This window comes from Podarcis filfolensis (assembly GCF_964270895.1).
Source record: "Podarcis filfolensis genome assembly, chromosome: 2".
In the NCBI taxonomy this organism is placed as follows: Eukaryota; Metazoa; Chordata; class Lepidosauria; order Squamata; family Lacertidae; genus Podarcis; species Podarcis filfolensis.
In genome coordinates this window covers 115,406,714-115,423,215 of record NC_139605.1, presented here as the reverse complement: position 1 = coordinate 115,423,215, position 16,502 = coordinate 115,406,714, and the positions used below count along the sequence as shown (strand labels likewise).

At 45.0% G+C, this 16,502-nt stretch overlaps 1 long non-coding RNA gene across 1 annotated transcript; it reads left to right on the top strand.

Annotated features, from left to right (window-relative positions):
• Positions 1-11,820: 11,820 nt before the first annotated feature.
• Positions 11,821-14,313, top strand: LOC310752704. Its single transcript, XR_014543010.1, has 2 exons — positions 11,821-11,944; positions 14,025-14,313. It is a non-coding gene; the product is annotated as an uncharacterized lncRNA (long non-coding RNA).
• Positions 14,314-16,502: the final 2,189 nt, after the last annotated feature.

The window sequence follows — 16,502 nt, the reverse complement described above, 5'->3', positions numbered from 1 at the left end:
GCCAGCCAACCTCTGCTTAAAACCCTCCAAGGAAGGAGAGCCCACTGCCTCTCGTTGGAGTCTGTTCCACTATCGAACAGCTCTTACTGTCAGAAAGTTTTTCCGAATTTTTAGTCAGAATCTCCTTTCTTGTAACTTGAAGCCATTGGTTCGGGTCCTACCCTCCAGGGCAGGAGAAAACAAGCATGTTCCCTCTTCCAGTGTGGAGAGCCAGTGTGGTGTAGTGGTTAAGAGCGGTAGACTCGTAATCTGGGGAACCGGGTTCGTGTCTCCGCTCCTCCACATGCAGCTGCTGGGTGACCTTGGGCCAGTCACACTTCTCTGAAGTCTCTCAGCCCCGCTCACCTCACAGAGTGTTTGTTGTGAGGGAGGAAGGGAAAGGAGAATGTTAGCCGCTTTGAGACTCCTTGGAGTAGTGATAAAGCGGGATATCAGATCCAAACTCTTCTCTTCTTCTTTTCTTCCATGGGACAGCCCTTAAGATACTGGAAGATGGCTATCTTATCTCCTCTCAGTCTCCTCTTTTCCAGGCTAAACATACCTGGCTCCTTCAAGTGCTCCTTGCAAGGCTTAGTTTCCAGACCCTTAATCATCCTGGTTGCCCTCATCTGCACACACTCCAGCTTGTCCATATCTTAAATTGTGGTGCCCGGAATAGAATTAGGAGCTTTCTGCTTCTTACTCTGGAGGAATGTTGAAGGGGACAAAAAAGAATTCTGCAGAGACTAGTGAAATTTCCTGGGACGGTTCTTGCATATCCCTATTCAGAATCAATGCCTCAGCTGCATTCCCTCCTCTCAAAGTCTTCAAATTCTCTTATATCACATTATATCCAAGCCCCACTGTTGGTATTCTGTCTACTCACTCACAAGGCCCACCCCACTACGACTGGCAGATTAAAGCAAATATACACTTGTTTATTTTTTTTTTAGGATGAAAGTAATGGCCCATATCCAGCTAACTGGAAGCCAGCGCAAGGACTCCTGATGGCGCAATGGGTCTTTTCACCAAGTGTACCCCCATGTATTCTCTCTGCCTCACCCAAATCTGCTCTGGAGGGTCAAGGAAACCTGACAGGGAAGGAGAGGGAGATCATTCCATCTGGAAAGTGGAAATGTTTGCCCTGGCAGAATGATCAGAAGAGGGTGATACTGAATTCCTCCCAATACGTCATAAGGTCCAATTTTTGGAGACCCAAAACTGGGGCAAGAGTCTTCTGGGACATGCTCCTAGGCAAGTCACGTGACCCATACCTCACTCTCACCCCCCAAAAACCCCCCCACTTTTTTTGAGAGGGGAGGAGAGTGCAGCGAGAGAGATCGTGGCACCCAAAATTGCTGCCGCGATCTCATGCAAAAAAATGGGGTGTCCCTTTTCCCCAGGGCACTTAGAGGTATGTGTTGGGAAACTGTGTCCGTGCAGCTACTCACACAGAGTCAATTAAGGTTTGGCAGACAGCCAGAAGGCAATCTGAAGGAATAAGTCTGCCTGGTGATAACAGAGACATGGAGACCGCTCCCTGATTGGTCAAGCTCTCTCAAGGGAGTGATAATTAATGGCCTACTAACTGTTAGTTCAGCACTGGGAGTTCAGTGGTTCAGTGTGTCAATGTAGGAGTTGTGAGTCATGTCAGAGAGAGCTAGCAAAAGATCTGTGTTCTGTTCCTGTAAATAGTCCACTGTTTATAATAAACACCTAACTACAAGTTCCTGGTTCCTGCTTCGTCTATCCTGTCTGCAGCCAAGTTGCCAATTGCTTCCGTGGATTCTGCGTGTACTCTACTAGGTCTGGCTAAGCTCCTGCAACTGGTCAGAAAGTTGCGAAACACCAAATAGGTTTTGCCAATAGTATGATCTGTGAATATGTACTGGAGAACCCACCTTTTTGCTCCCTACTGTCATCACAATCTTTTGGTCTCCTTCCTGGGAAGAGTCACATGAATGGCCTTAGCCTATCAGAGAGCGCACAGTGAGCGTGATGATTGCACAATGCTTCGTAAAATCAATGCTGGCTCCGTTCTGAATACGTGAACACTTTGACACCCCCGTCAATCCCCTTCCATAGCCAAAAAAGTGCTTTTTTTCCACTGCCAAAAAAGTTTTCACAAAAGTGCTGCCCCCCGTGCTCCTTTCCCTTTTGGCTCAGACCTTTTCCATCTAACCTACCACTTGCGAACGGCAAAGAGACTGCGCTCTGGAAATTGCCAGGAGAAGCTAACAGCCTCTCTCATTTATATCCAATTCAGCAGGGCTTGAAATCTCTTCTGCGAAATTGACTAGGAACAAAACTGAAACTGACAAGTCGATTGTCAAAGCAAAACACCATGTCTGAAGGGGAAAGTTTTTAAACTCCCTTCTGTTTTAATCATCCTCGGGTGCATAGATCTTTCGCTGTGTCCATTCGCAGGCATTTATAAAGTGCTTATTACTGTAGCATCTTAACGCTGATTAGGTTCCAGCCAGGACAGGGCATTTATTTTGTTTTCAATATGATTGTTAAACTGTCAACATGGCTATAATAGCTCCTGGTGGAGGCAGAGAGCCAGGTCTGGGCTTCCTGAGTTATGCCGATGCTGATTCAGACACACTTCATTGATTTTGGGGAAGGCACTCCAGACTGACAATGATAATGGAAGAGCACGCAATCTGGCCGGGACTTCAAATGCCTATGGTTCTGCAGTCAATGTTTCTCTACAAAGCACTAGATAGAGATTTAGAAGTTTTCAGTGTCGGTTAGGTTTCCCCAAAGTAAAGAGCTGGGACAGAGTAAGTGGGCATGAGTGCAAGGAGGCTGATTAAGCCATACCTTCCAAAAGAGAAGGTGGCACTGTGGTCTAAACCACTGAGCCTCTTGGGCTTGCTGACCGGAAGGTCGGCGGTTCGAATCCGTGTGACGGAGTGAGCTCCTGTTGCTCTGTCCCAGCTCCTGCCAACCTAGCAGTTCGAAAGCACACCAGTGCAAGTAGATAAATAGGTACCACTGTAGCGGGAAGGTAAACGGTGTTTCCGTGCGCTCTGGTTTCACCACGATGTCCCATTGTGCCAGAAGCTACTGTTAGTTCCATCATGAGATGTCCACCAGCTTTTAATCACAGATACCAGCAGCCTTCAAGCAAGCAAACTTGCCTTATTATTGCTCCACAGCATCCCACTGCCAGAGGATTGCCTCATTCCATTCACCAGTTTGCCTCCTCCAAGTGAAAGAAACCTGGGCAGTGCTGAATGTCACATCCATTGCCAGGTGTTTCCTGCTGGAAATAGAGAAGGACTTTTCCTTTGGCCTGCCTTTATATCCACTCAGTTGCCACGTGCTTTTGTGACATCACAAGAAACCCACAGCCAATGGCAACAGCTGGGGAAGCATCATCTTCATTGCTTTGAGCTTCACAGTAGCGGGTGGATCGATCAGTGATTGTGTGCTTGTTTATTCAGGACGTGGGTGGAGCTGTGGTCTAAACCACTGAGCCTCTTGGGCTTGCCGATCAGAAGGTTGGCGGTTCGAATCTCTGCGACGGAGTGAGCTCCCATTGCTGTGTCCCGGCTCCTGCCAACCTAGCAGTTCAAAAGCACGCCAGTGCAAGTAGATAAATAGGTACTGCTGCGGTGGGAAGGTAAATGGCGTTTTTGTGCGCTCTGGTTTCCATCACGGTGTCCTGTTGCGCCAGAAGCGGTTTAGTCTAATCTAAGTTTGGCTTCATTGAGGGGCAGTATATGAGTAGGAAGATAAACATTTTTTAGGGGGGGAAAGCAGTGGGCACCAGGCAAAAGCATTCCTCTTTACCCAGGCCTATGGCCATTAAATAATCTGTGGCATGTTAAAGCTGTGGGACAGAGGGGAGGGACTGTTATCATGTTTATATTATGACCATGCTGTCTGCCATTGTGCTTTTTATTATGTTTTTATCATTGATGCTCCATAAAATATGTTCTTAATGCTCCACACCAACCTGGGATCTTTTGATAAAGGACAGTACATAAATTGAAATTATTATTATTATTACTACTATTATTACTATTATGATTATTGTTTGCTAACATAGCCATTGTTCAAAACCCACACTTCCTGTGGAGAGTTGGCTGGTCTGTCGAAAGGGAATGGGGGCATGGTTGGGTCAGGGGCCCCCCCGAGACCTGCTCTTCAGCATCTTCAGCATCAAAGAATATGAAGAAAAACTGCAGAAGGGACTTGGAAAAGATTTAAGAGCCTTGGACAGAAGATCTCCAGGTTGATGAACTATATGGAATGGACGGAAATGACTGGCAGAATCCGAGACCAGGGAGAAGAGATGGTGGAAGAAGATTGGGAAAGTTTAAAGTTTATATATAGAAATATTGTAAAATTAATGAGTGTTAGAAAATTGTAGGAATGAAACTTTATGGCTTTAGCAGAAATGTTATAAGGAGTTAAGTATAAATAAGTACTTTAGTATTAATGGAAATTAAGGTTAAAAATATGTTAAGATATTCATAATGATAAAAACAGAGAAAGATGGAAAGGAATTGCTGAAACAAGTAACAAAAGTGGAATACAAAAAGGGAGGTGTGAGGAGGTCGATGAAATAAGGGAATGAAAGATAGAGTAATGAAATGGTATGGTATATGTTTTTAAATTGTTGTTGTTTTGTTTTGTTTAGTTTAGTGTGTTAAGGTTGTGTTTTGTATTGTTTATATATTTATTGTATTGTATTGTTTCTTCCCTTTTTCTTTTTTCTTCTTTGTTCTATTTTGTCTTTTTCTCTCGCCTTTTTTCTTCTTTTTTCTTTTCTTGTAAGTCTTAAAAGTAATAAAGATTATTTTTTAAAAAAACAAACAAACCCACACTTCCTTTAACTTTGCAATGCACTTCTTCAGTTAAGCAATGTGTACAAAAATGCATACACTAGGGGAAAGTGCACGCAAATATTAGTGTGCCTTTATTAGTGGAAATAACATTAAAAAGGGCATTATAGTAGGGGAAATTGCTTGCAAAAATGTGTATATCAGGCAAAAGTGCATACAAAATGTGTACATTAGGAGAGGTTCACACTAAGCTGCTGCTGAACGTTCACGAGGGCCTTTAAAAATAATCATAATCATCAACTGATGTGGGAATGTAGAGAACACAGCTGGAAAAATGAGAGGAATCAAAATGGACAGATTTGCCCATTCCTAATGAGGACACAGGTTGATATAAACTAGGAGGTTAATATAGCAAGCTAACAGCCAGGTCTGTATTTGTGATTGAAGCCACCTGTGTTCCAGAAATGCATGTTGACTGAGCGCCCCTCCAGACTGGTGTTTTATTGCAGATGGGTCCTGCAATGTGTTCTTGACACAATGCATTCGTGGTGGGTTTATTCTGCTTTATTAGTTGTTCTGCAAGGTTTCCCCAGTGCTACCACATTATGGCTTTCTTGCAGGGCTATAGTGCAACAATGGTGGGACGACCTGTACAAACCCCAGAACATTAATTGCACGAAAACTTATGAGAATTTTAGCAGGAAGTTATGGGTTTTTAGTCTCCAAATGTTTTAAAAGTGGAATTGTGAATGACAGCCCCAATAGCACCACAAACACTAGTAATCATGAATGCACAATACAGAGAATATCCCATCACCTGTCTGCCTCCCCCCTCAACCCTGTCTGAATGTCTTTTGCAACTTCCCAGTTCACCCACTTCTGAAGTTCCCACAAGTCCTTGACTTGAAGTATTTTTTTCCCTTTTCTGATGAGTTTGGATATTGTTTTATTGATGTTTGTGCATAGTTTATGGTGTTGTTTATTTTGTCTTGTACCCCACGCTGGCCTGATCGGTGCTTATGAAGGGCAAGCAATAAATCATTTTAACGAAGTAAATGAATAAAACACCTTGGGAATTCAAAGGATGCCGAAACCTTGCAAAATTGGTGTTTGGCACATTCATATCTTTGCACCGCTGCCAAACCGCGTTTTGTTGTGTCCCTGTGCTTAACAGTTCTGCTGAAGCATGGCACATGCCAAAGTGCCCCTTCTTTGTGCACAAAGTGTGGAGCAACCTGGGCATTGTGCAGTTTGTTCCTGTGGCGCTGTGCACCATGCTCGCCTCTGCTGCAGGACCCTCCACGCTGCAGAAAATTAGCCTGCAGAGGAATGAAAGGTTTGAGCTAAGTCGTCGCAGGATTTGGACTGGAATCAGAGCGGAGTGCTGGGGCGGATCCTCAGGTGGCTCAAGCCAGAAGTGGTCTCAGTGTTGGCCCTTTGATGCTGAAATTGCCCTCCACACCCCCACCTGGATGTACATTTCCAAAATATAAGATAAAAACAAATAAAATAAAACCTACATACAGCAACAGTGTTTTGTCTATGATGTACGTAATGGGCCCCGCCTGCTAGCCTGCTCCCTAAAATATCACTAGTTTGCTCATTTCTGTATCAATTACTTTGGTAACATACATGTTTTGTTATGTGAAAATGGCTTTAGATACCTGTTAGGTCCACAAATTACCATATGGCATATATTCAACACAAAAAACAGCGACAATTTGTTGTTGACAAAGGACAGCTGGACATTTACAGTGGTACCTCGGGTTACAGTTGCTTCAGGTTACAGACTCCGCTGACCCAGAAATAGTACCTCGGGTTAAGAACTTTGCTTCAGGATGAGAACAGAAATTGCGTGGCGGCAAGCGGGAGGCCCCATTAGCTAAAGTGGTGCTTCAGGTTAAGAACAGTTTCAGGTTAAGAACGGACCTCCGGAACGAATTAAGTTCTTAATCCGAGGTAAAGGGCCCCATTACATTCAGTAGCTGTAAAGGGCCCCATTACATTCAGTAGCTTAGGGTCTCATCAAACCTAAAGCCGACCCTGCCTCAGCCACCCCGCTCCTGCCTGCATTCATACTTGCCATCATTCCAGGGGGTAGGACTGCCTCTCAGCTTTCTCATCCTCCGTTTCAGTGTTGCCCCTTGTAGAAGAAGCAGGGAGGAGGACGGGGACTACATTAGAATAAGTGGGCTCTGCTTGCCATTGGCTCTCTGGCTCCACCTACTGTCAGCCCTCCTTCCCTCTTCCCACCAACCACCAATGTCTTCCCCTCTCAACAGTGGTGCTGTCAGAGAGAGGAGAGTATTAATTGAAAGAATTTAAGGAATTGTCAGGGAAATCAACAACATGGTTACAATATCATCACTTTAATGAAGTATTTAAGAAAGACAGGATATGAGGGTTTGGGGAACAAATATCACAACTGGAGAGAGACCTGTTGGAATGGAATGCAAAAGTGTTGTCTAAAATGCATAAAATAGTGTTGGAATGGGAGACAAAGGATGAGCAAGTGAAATCCTCAATGATACACTGGGCAATAGATACTGCTTATAATATAGACATGGAAGCATGGGAATAATTGTGGAATAGGGATATAAAATTCACAGCATGTTATGGTTTGAGAGAAAATTACATGAAAGTGATATATCGTTGGTATCTAACACCGAGTAAACTGGCAAAAATGTATAAATCTAAATCAAACAAGTGTTGGAAATGTAAAGAGAAAGAAGGCTCTTTTTATCATATGGGGTGGTCTTGTAGTAAGGTTAAAGCTTGCTGGGAAATCATGTATAATGAATTGAAAAGGATGTTCAAAATAACCTTTGTAAAAAAACCAGAAGCTTTTCTTTTGGGAATTATAGGGACAGAACTACCTAAATTGTATAGAAATTTATTTATGTATGCGACTACAGCGGCAAGAATGTTACTTGCCCCAAAATGGAAAGAAGCAGAAGCCCAAGAAAAGGAAGAATGGATACAAAAACTTATGGAATATGCAGAAATGGCGAAACTTACCAGAAGAATAAGAAATCGAGTTAACATTCTTTTTATAAAAGAATGGAAATGGTTTATTGAATATTTACAGGTAAATTGCAAACAGATTGGCAGGAATATTGTAACAACCTACATCTTCATAAGAGTATATATTTAAAGTAGATAATTAAATGAGCAAATGAAATGAATTTGGATATGCAGAAGATATTAAAAAATAAATTTAAGGAGTTGCAAAAAGAGGGGGAAGGAAGTCAAGCTTTGAAAATGTTAAAATGATTGTAAAATTAATGAAATGTATAAAAAAAAATACTAAAAAACCTGGTGAACTCTGTATTAAACCCAGACACATTCTCCTCCCCCTCCTCCCCCCACCGCCACCCCACCCCAAAGCTTACCCCAGGCGAGAGAATGCAAAGCTGTTTGACTGCTTTTCAGAGTGTTTCAATTTGAGCAGAGAAAAGCTGGCTCTGTACGCTAGTGCAAAGCATCAGATGCCGATGTTCTGTACTTCAAACAGTCGTTGAATATATTAATATCTGGAGAATATTTAGAGAATATTATATTTGCCATCAAAAGCCATAAAGTGAGACCTCTGAAGAGAATTGCGGTGGGAGGGAGCAACCAATTCATTTCCGTTCTACTTCTAAGGCTACGTTTTATTGAGAGATTTGAGAGCCACCCAGCACTTGTTATTCGAGGAAAGGAGCACTGCTGGGCTGTGTAGCAGCTGGTGTAGTGGATCAGAGTCACCCTCCTGACACCAGCCTCACTACAGCTTACCTGCACAGGTGGATGCGGGTGGCGCTGTGGTCCAAACCACCGAGCCTTCTGGGCTTGCCAAAAGGTCGACAGTTCGAATCCGCACAGTGGGGTGAGCTGTTGCTCTGTCCCAGCTCCTGCCAACCTAGCAGTTCAAAAGCACACCAGCATGAGTAGACAAATAGGTACCACTGCAGTGGGAAGGTAAATAGCGTTTCCGTGAGCTCTGACACTTGTTACCGTGTTCCGTGTGCCAGAAGTGGTTTAGTCGTGCTGGCCACATGACCTGGAAAGCTGTCTGTGGACAAACACCAGCTCCCTTGGCCTGAAAGCAGACATGAGTGCCGCAACCTATAGTCGAATTTGACTGGACCTAACCATCCAGGGGTCCTTTACCTTTACCTGCGAAGGCTGGGTCAGGGAGGTAATGAGATTGGCAAAGCCAAACAAGCACTCTTGCCAATTAGGGATGGGAGAATGTGGCCATTTTGGTTTCCCTCAGTTCCTCATGTTTCCAATCTTAAGTTCGGTCCTCCACATTTCCACGTCCTTTTGCATTTTACTTTTTTTAACTTCATGAAAATTCACCTGGATTTTAGTTGAATTTCCCACAGCAGGCACATTTCCACCTGCAAATTTTCCCAATAGACACACTTTTGCAAAGCCTATTAGCATGCATTATTTTTCCTAATATAAGCATTTGTATGCTCACTTTACCCCATCGTTGGAGACTTTCCTTGGATGGAAAACTGCATTGCCGCATTTGTAGACCTACCACATTTTGAAGGTTGGTTGGGTTTTTTGTTTGCGCATTAATTCAGAAAGTGCGAATTTCACTTCACGTGCTGTTGGGCAAAGTGCAGGTAGGGTAGGTTCACCTTTAAATGTGAACTGGCTTGAACATCTCCCCCATGGAATCCATGACCTTGCAATACCACAGTCGGCAGTGTGGCTCTGTTGCTTTGCCCCATCACACCAGCACTGTATCTGTGCTTTTGATTTTTCATCTAACCATTCCTTGCTGTCTTCTAGCGAGCTCATGAGCCTTATTCAGGCATTCAAAGCTCACAGGTGCAACTGAGAATCCTGATCTTGCAAAGTTCTAAACTGTGCAAAGAACTTGTGCACATACAGAAAGGCCCCCATATTATTATTATTATTATTATTATTATTATTATTATTATTAATCTTTTGTGTACTGCCCTATACCTGAAGGTCTCAGGGTAGTTCACAACGCAAAATTGCAATATACAAAGCAGAAAATACATAATAAAAATAATCAAAGGTAAAGGTAAAGGGACCCCTGACTGTTAGGTCCAGTCGTGGCCGACTCTGGGGTTGCGGCGCTCATCTTGCTTTCTTGGCCGAGGGAGCCAGCGTACAGCTTCCGGGTCATGTGGCCAGCATGACTAAGCCGCTTCTGGCGAAACCAGAGCAGCACACGGAAATGCCGTTTACCTCCCCTCCGGAGCGGTACCTATTTATCTACTTGCACTTTGACGTGGTTTTGAACTGCTAGGTTGGCAGAAGCTGGGACTGAGCAACGGGAGCTCACTCTGTCATGGGTATTCGAACTACTGACCTTCTGATCAGCAAGCCCTAGGCTCTGTGGTTTAGACCAATCAAAACAATCAACGACAGGAATATACACACACTAATAAACTATACACTTCCTAACAAACTTAAGAGGGTGTGTTACTGTGAAGGGGAGCAGTGAGAACAGCACTACTCTTTTCCTTATGCTATTGCAAGTGATTGTATCCTGGTATCCTATGTAATTGGTGCTGGAGGAGACTCTTGAGAGTCCCATGGACTTCAAGAAGATCAAGCCTATCCATTCTGAAGGAAATCAGCCCTGAGTGCTCACTGGAAGGACAGATCCTGAAGCTGAGGCTCCAATACTTTGGCCACCTCATGAGAAGAGAAGACTCCCTGGAAAAGACCCTGATGCTGGGAAAGACAGAGGGCACAAGGAGAAGGGGACGACAGAGGACGAGATGGTTGGACAGTGTTCTCGAAGCTACCAGCATGAGTTTGACCATACTGCGGGAGGCAGTGGAAGACAGGAGTGCCTGGCGTGCTCTGGTCCATGGGGTCACGAAGAGTCGGACACGACTAAACGACTAAACAACAAATCCTATGTAATGCCCATTTCCAAGCGTATGGGAATGAGTAGCGCTTTTCTAATTAGGAACTTAATCAAAGGGATCCTTGCCTTTCACGAAAGCCCACATTCAAGGTGATGCCTGTCAGTTCCTCCCTATGATCTTCAGCTAACTTTGAACATTTGCCAGCTCATAAACCCCCAAGAAGGCAGGTGGCTGCAGCACTGTGAGTGCGACGGAGGAACCCACAGGCCATTAAAATGGACACAATTACACATGTGCCAACTGGGTCACTTTGAAACCAACTGCACTAAGAGGGTGGCCCTGTAATGGAGCTGGGATGCCAACTTGAATAAAATATTGGGGTAGCAGTAAGCCCCATGTCGCATAACCGATCACAAAACGTAGCACACACACACCATTTGAATGACAATGCTCATCAACTTTTGGGGGGGAGGGCTGGCTCCCTCAAATATTTTATTGGGTGGGTCAAAAGGACCTTGGCTTCTAGGAGTTGTCTCCTACGTAACGGAGAGAGGAAAGGTTTCACGCAGTCATCAAGCACAGGGCCGTACTTAGACACAGCTGGCCCTACCGTTAGGCAGAGTGAGTCAGGAGCCTCAGGTTGCTGATGTTAGATGGAGGGGCAGACAAATCTTGCATCGGAAGGTCGGCGGTTCGAATCCGTGTGATGGAGTGAGCTCCCCTTGCTCTGTCCCAGCTCCTGCCAACCTAGCAGTTCAAAAGCACGCCAGTGCAAGTAGATAAATAGGTACCACTGCAGCGGGAAGGTAAACGGCGTTTCCGTGTGCTCTGGTTTCCGTCACGGTGTCCCATTGTGCCAGAAGCTACTGTTAGTTCCATCATGAGATGTCCGCCAGCTTCTTATCACAGATACCAGCAGCCTTCAAGCAAGCAAACTTGCCTTATTATTGCTCCACAGCATCCCACAGCCAGAGGATTGCCTCATTCCATTCACCAGTTTGCCTCCTCCAAGTGAAAGAAACCTGGGCAGTGCTGAATGTCACATCCATTGCCAGGTGTTTCCTGCTGGAAATAGAAAAGGGCTTTTCCTTTGGCCTGCCTTTATATCCACTCAGTTGCCACGTGCTTTTGTGACATCACAGGAAACCCCCAGCAATGGCAACAGCTGGGGAGGCATCATCTTTGAGCTTCACAGTGGCGGGTGGACCTATCAGTGATTGTGTGCTTGTTTATTCAGGACGTGGGTGGAGCTGTGGTCTAAACCACTAGCTTGCTGCTGTCAGATGTGGTGGAGGACCGTGTCCTGTCACCAGTGTTGAAGTAAGTGTCAACTGCCTGTCTGATGGGATGCTGGACATGGGGTTATGGAGCAGGCCCTCATCCGACCGAAGAACTGTAGTGCCAGGTCCCACCCCCCAATAGAATAATAGAATTGTAGAGTTAGAAGGAGCCCTGAGCAACATCCAGGCCAACCCCCTGCAATGCAGGAATATGCAGCTGTCCCATATGGGGATCAAACCTGCTGGGACTACAGTTCCTATCATCCCCAATCATGGGTCATGCTGACCGGGGACTCATGGGAGTTGGAGTCCGACAGCACCTGGAAGGCCACAGGTGAAGACCCTGTGCCCTCTACTGATCACGGTTCTGAACCAGCAGGAGACCTCTGATGGTGGCATCAAGAGAACTTTGCAGAAACTCTCGGCAGTGTTGCCTCTTTCCCTTCAACTCTTGCTTTTTTGTTATTTTATTCAATCCTCGCTTGCCTCCTCTCCCTCCAAGCCTCTTTTTTTTTTAATCCCCTCCCTTTTTTTGTAATTTAAAACTCTGCTCCATTTGCTGCCACTGACCTTAACGGCTTAAATTAAAAAGCAATGTTCTGTGTATGTCTTGAAATCACGGCATTCAGGACCCTATGAAGCTTGACACAGGAGCGGCAGGCGGGGTGGTGGGGGTGGGGAGAGAGAGAAGCAGGTACAATTACCAGCCCCCTCCATTTCCCCCCCCTACATCTCTTTCCGAGCGGATCTCTTCTCTTGCCTTACTATTTCCCCCCTTCCCCTCTCTCTTCTTCACTCTGCAACATTTATGTTTTTAATAACACCCGTAATGACTTTGACCTTGTGGATTTACATTGGAATTTGCAAAGAAGATGCAGCGTAGAGGCACTCGCTTTGCCATTTGTCTAAATCTTCTTCCTGGGAACGGAAGAGAGAGGGAGGAGAATTCTCTCTCTGTCATGCTGCTTGACTGGGGACCGGGACTCAGGTGTCAACTTAATTTGTGGGTGTAAAAGAGGGGAAGAGACGGAGAGATAGAAAGGGTGTTGGGGGGGGGGGTGAGAGAAAAAAGTGTTTTGCAGGGTGGCAGAGAGAACAGACACACAATTCAAGGCAGCTATGGCATTGAACAGGGCCATGCACACGCCAATAAATGGTGGCTCTGAGCCACAAACTAACAATGGCTAAGGCCAGATCCATGCAATACACTTAAATCACATCAAATGCCCCCTTAAAGCATACAGCTCCCCCAAAGGAATGTTAAGGGGGCTGGGAATAGTAGCTCCGGGAGGAGGCAAGCCCAGTTCCATATCCTCCAGGTGTCCTTATTTTCCAGGGACAGTCCAGGAATTAGGAAAGCCATCCCGGCTTTTGATTTGATCCTGTTGTTTAGCCATTTAGTCGTGTCTGACTCTTCGTGACCCCCTGGACCAGAGCACGCCAGGCACTCCTGTCTTCCACTGCCTCCCGCAGTTTGGTCAAGCTCATGCTGGTAGCTTCGAGAACACTATCCACCCATCCCATCCTCTGTCGTCCCCTTCTCCTTGTGCCCTCCATCTTTCCCAACATCAGGGTCTTTCCCAGGGAGTCTTCTCTTCTCATGAAGCTGATTTTGACACACACAACCCAAAGGAAATTGCAAGGAAAAAGCACACAGGACCATGTAACATGAGTTGATCCTCATGTCATTATTGATACCCCACACGTGTATGCTGAATCGGTTCCTATGTACAAAACGCAATATATATATATATATTTCCTCTCCAGGGAAGCTATATTACGATTCATCCTACCATTAATCATTATTTTCCTGCTCTGTGTCTCAGCTGGACACCCATTCCTTCATTTCTAAGGCATTGGCGTGTCATTTACCTCTGTGGTAAAAGCCAGCAGGTATGGTCTTGTATGACTTTAAAATTACCAGGGTTCTTTAGAATAGTGGTGGGAATGCTGTCAAGAGATGTGGGGTCAGGACCCTTCTGGGAAACCTGTTTATTGCACATTCATCCTGATTCGTTTGCAGGGAGATCATGGGCCTTGTGGGTGTCTTCTGCAACATGTTCTTGATGCAACAATAGCACCTTAGCAGTGGATTTATTCTGCTTTCATTTGTTCTGCAGATGCTTCCTCGATGCTACCGCATATTTGCCGTCCAGAGCGGCTGTAGCACAACAAAAGTGGGATAAAAATAAACCAGATAATTTGTGGTATGAAATGTTAGGGGACTTCAACCGTATCTGCACTGATTGAAAATGAAGCGATTCAAACCTCCCCCCCCCCACTTGGGAGGAGGGAGCTTTTGCGGGATCAAACAGTATTGAAAGTATGATGACGTGTGACAGCTCCAGTAGCATTAAGAGCACAATCCGTCATGAATGTGCAATAAAAAGGATGTCTGGAGGGGCCCTAGATGCCATTGACTATTTAATGAGCATTCATCTGAATTTGTTTGCAGAGAGGCCGGATGATGTTATGTCAAAGTGAAATCCTGAGTTTCCCCTCCATCACTTTCCTTCTTGCAAAAAAAAGATGGATCTTTGAGGAAGTGAATTTGTTCCACAATCAGCTATAGTTGCACAACCTGAGTTTGAAGGCATGTGATGGAATCCCACCCGAAAACAGCAATAATTTGGAAGCGCTCACAGGGAGGAATTCAATCCAGGCATGTCCAAAGTCCATTTCGGGGGTCTAATTCAGTTTAATCTGGCCCCTTGGCAGTTTATTTCCTGGGGTAAAATCCTTTAAAAAACACCCTCCACAATGTCAACCCTAAAAAAGCTCAAAAACTTCAATCCAAAAAAAGGTCAACAACTTTGGTTGGCCCTTACGGCCCTCAAATCTGGCCCTCTTTGAAAAAAGTTTGGACACCATTGGATTGCTCTGATGGAATGATTAGCCCTCTACTCCCTCCTGGGGTGCCATCTACAGGGGGCATGGGAGCCGGGCACCCTAATATTTTCAAGAAGGGCGCTTGCCCCCCAAATCTTCAGTGATCCTTAAAAGGATGTCCGAGGACAAAGATGCTTGATCCCTTTGAGGATCATCAGGGACGCTGCAGAGTGGAGTGTCTTAGCCCTATGCGTCCCTTTGACGATTGTCAGAACGCCTTCCTGGAAGGTCCACTGGCGATCTCTGCTACGGACGTGTAGGGTGAAGAACCTTTGCCCTGAGTGTCCCTTTCAAAAAGGTAAGGCAGTTTGTGGTGGGTGAGTGGGGGATGAGGGGCCGAGTCAGCCTGGCAGAGTTGGGGGTGTGTGGCATGTGTGACAAAGGAGTAGTGGTTGAGCTATCCCTAACAGACTGTAGTAACAGTAGTAGTACAGTGGTACCTTGGTTCTCAAACTTAATCCATTCCGGAAGTCCGTTCCAAAACCAAAGCATTCCAAAACCAAGACGTGCTTTCCCATAGAAAGTAATGCAAAATGGATTAATCCATTCCAGACTTTTAAAAACAACCCCTAAAACAGCAATTTAATATGAATTTTACTATCTAACGAGACCCGTGATCCATAAAATGAAAGCAATAAACAATGTACTGCAGTCACACAATCAATCAATCAGTAGCTGAACTGGGTTCCACACAGTCACAAAAACAAAAAAAAAGAGCTGCAAAAACAAAAATGCAAAATAAATAGCAAAAACAGACAGACTTCAGCGTAACACTCAAAACGGAAGTGTAGCACTCAGATCAGAAGTGTTACACTCAAAACGGAGAACGTTCGGCTTCCAAAAAAAGTTCGCAGACCAGAACACTTCCGGGTTTGCAGTGTTTGAGTTCCAAGTTGTTTGAGTACCAAGGCATTTGAGAACCAAGGTACCACTGTAGTAGTAAAAATTATTTATTATTTGTATCACGCCCATCTGACTGGGTTGCCCTACAAGAACTAGTAGTAGTTATCCAAGCCTTTCTTCAAGGAGGCTCTTAAGTTGTGGGTGAACATATCAGACGACACAGTGATTCTTCAAACAGCTCTTGTTTATTCACAGGCCAGAACAGAACTGGGCTGAAGGGTTCAGCCAACCTGCTTATATAGAGCTCAGCTACAAAGTAACAGTAACAACTTTCTGTAACTATCCAATCACTGAACGTCACTTTCAATTCCTTATTTGCATATGTGGACCTGAGTGAAAACTATCTACAGTATCCCCCTGCTGGCCCAGGGTGAGAACTTCAGTACATAACAGAGGCTACCCCGTTTAATCCTCATGTGCCCTGAGATAGGTAACGCTGAAAAAATGGTGACCAGCACAATATCTGTGATGGTGTCATGGCTGAGCAGGGATTCAAACCTTGGTCTTCTTGAAGCAAGTCCATCCAGCACTTGGGCAGAACAATTCTAAGAGGCTGGCAGAAGTAGCACCTGAGGAGGAGGAACAGTGCCATTGAATGCATCGCCTTCTCTTCTCGGTTCAACTCTTCCCTAAAGACTTTATAAAAATGCATCAAAAGTCTGTTTATACTGAGGCAGCAGCAAACGTGGCCTGCTTTTCTTCTTCTTCTTCTTCTTCTTCTTCTTCTTCTTCTTCTTCTTCTTCTTCTTCTTCTTGAGTCGTGTCCGACTCTTCGTGACCCCCTGGACCAGAGCACGCCAGGCATT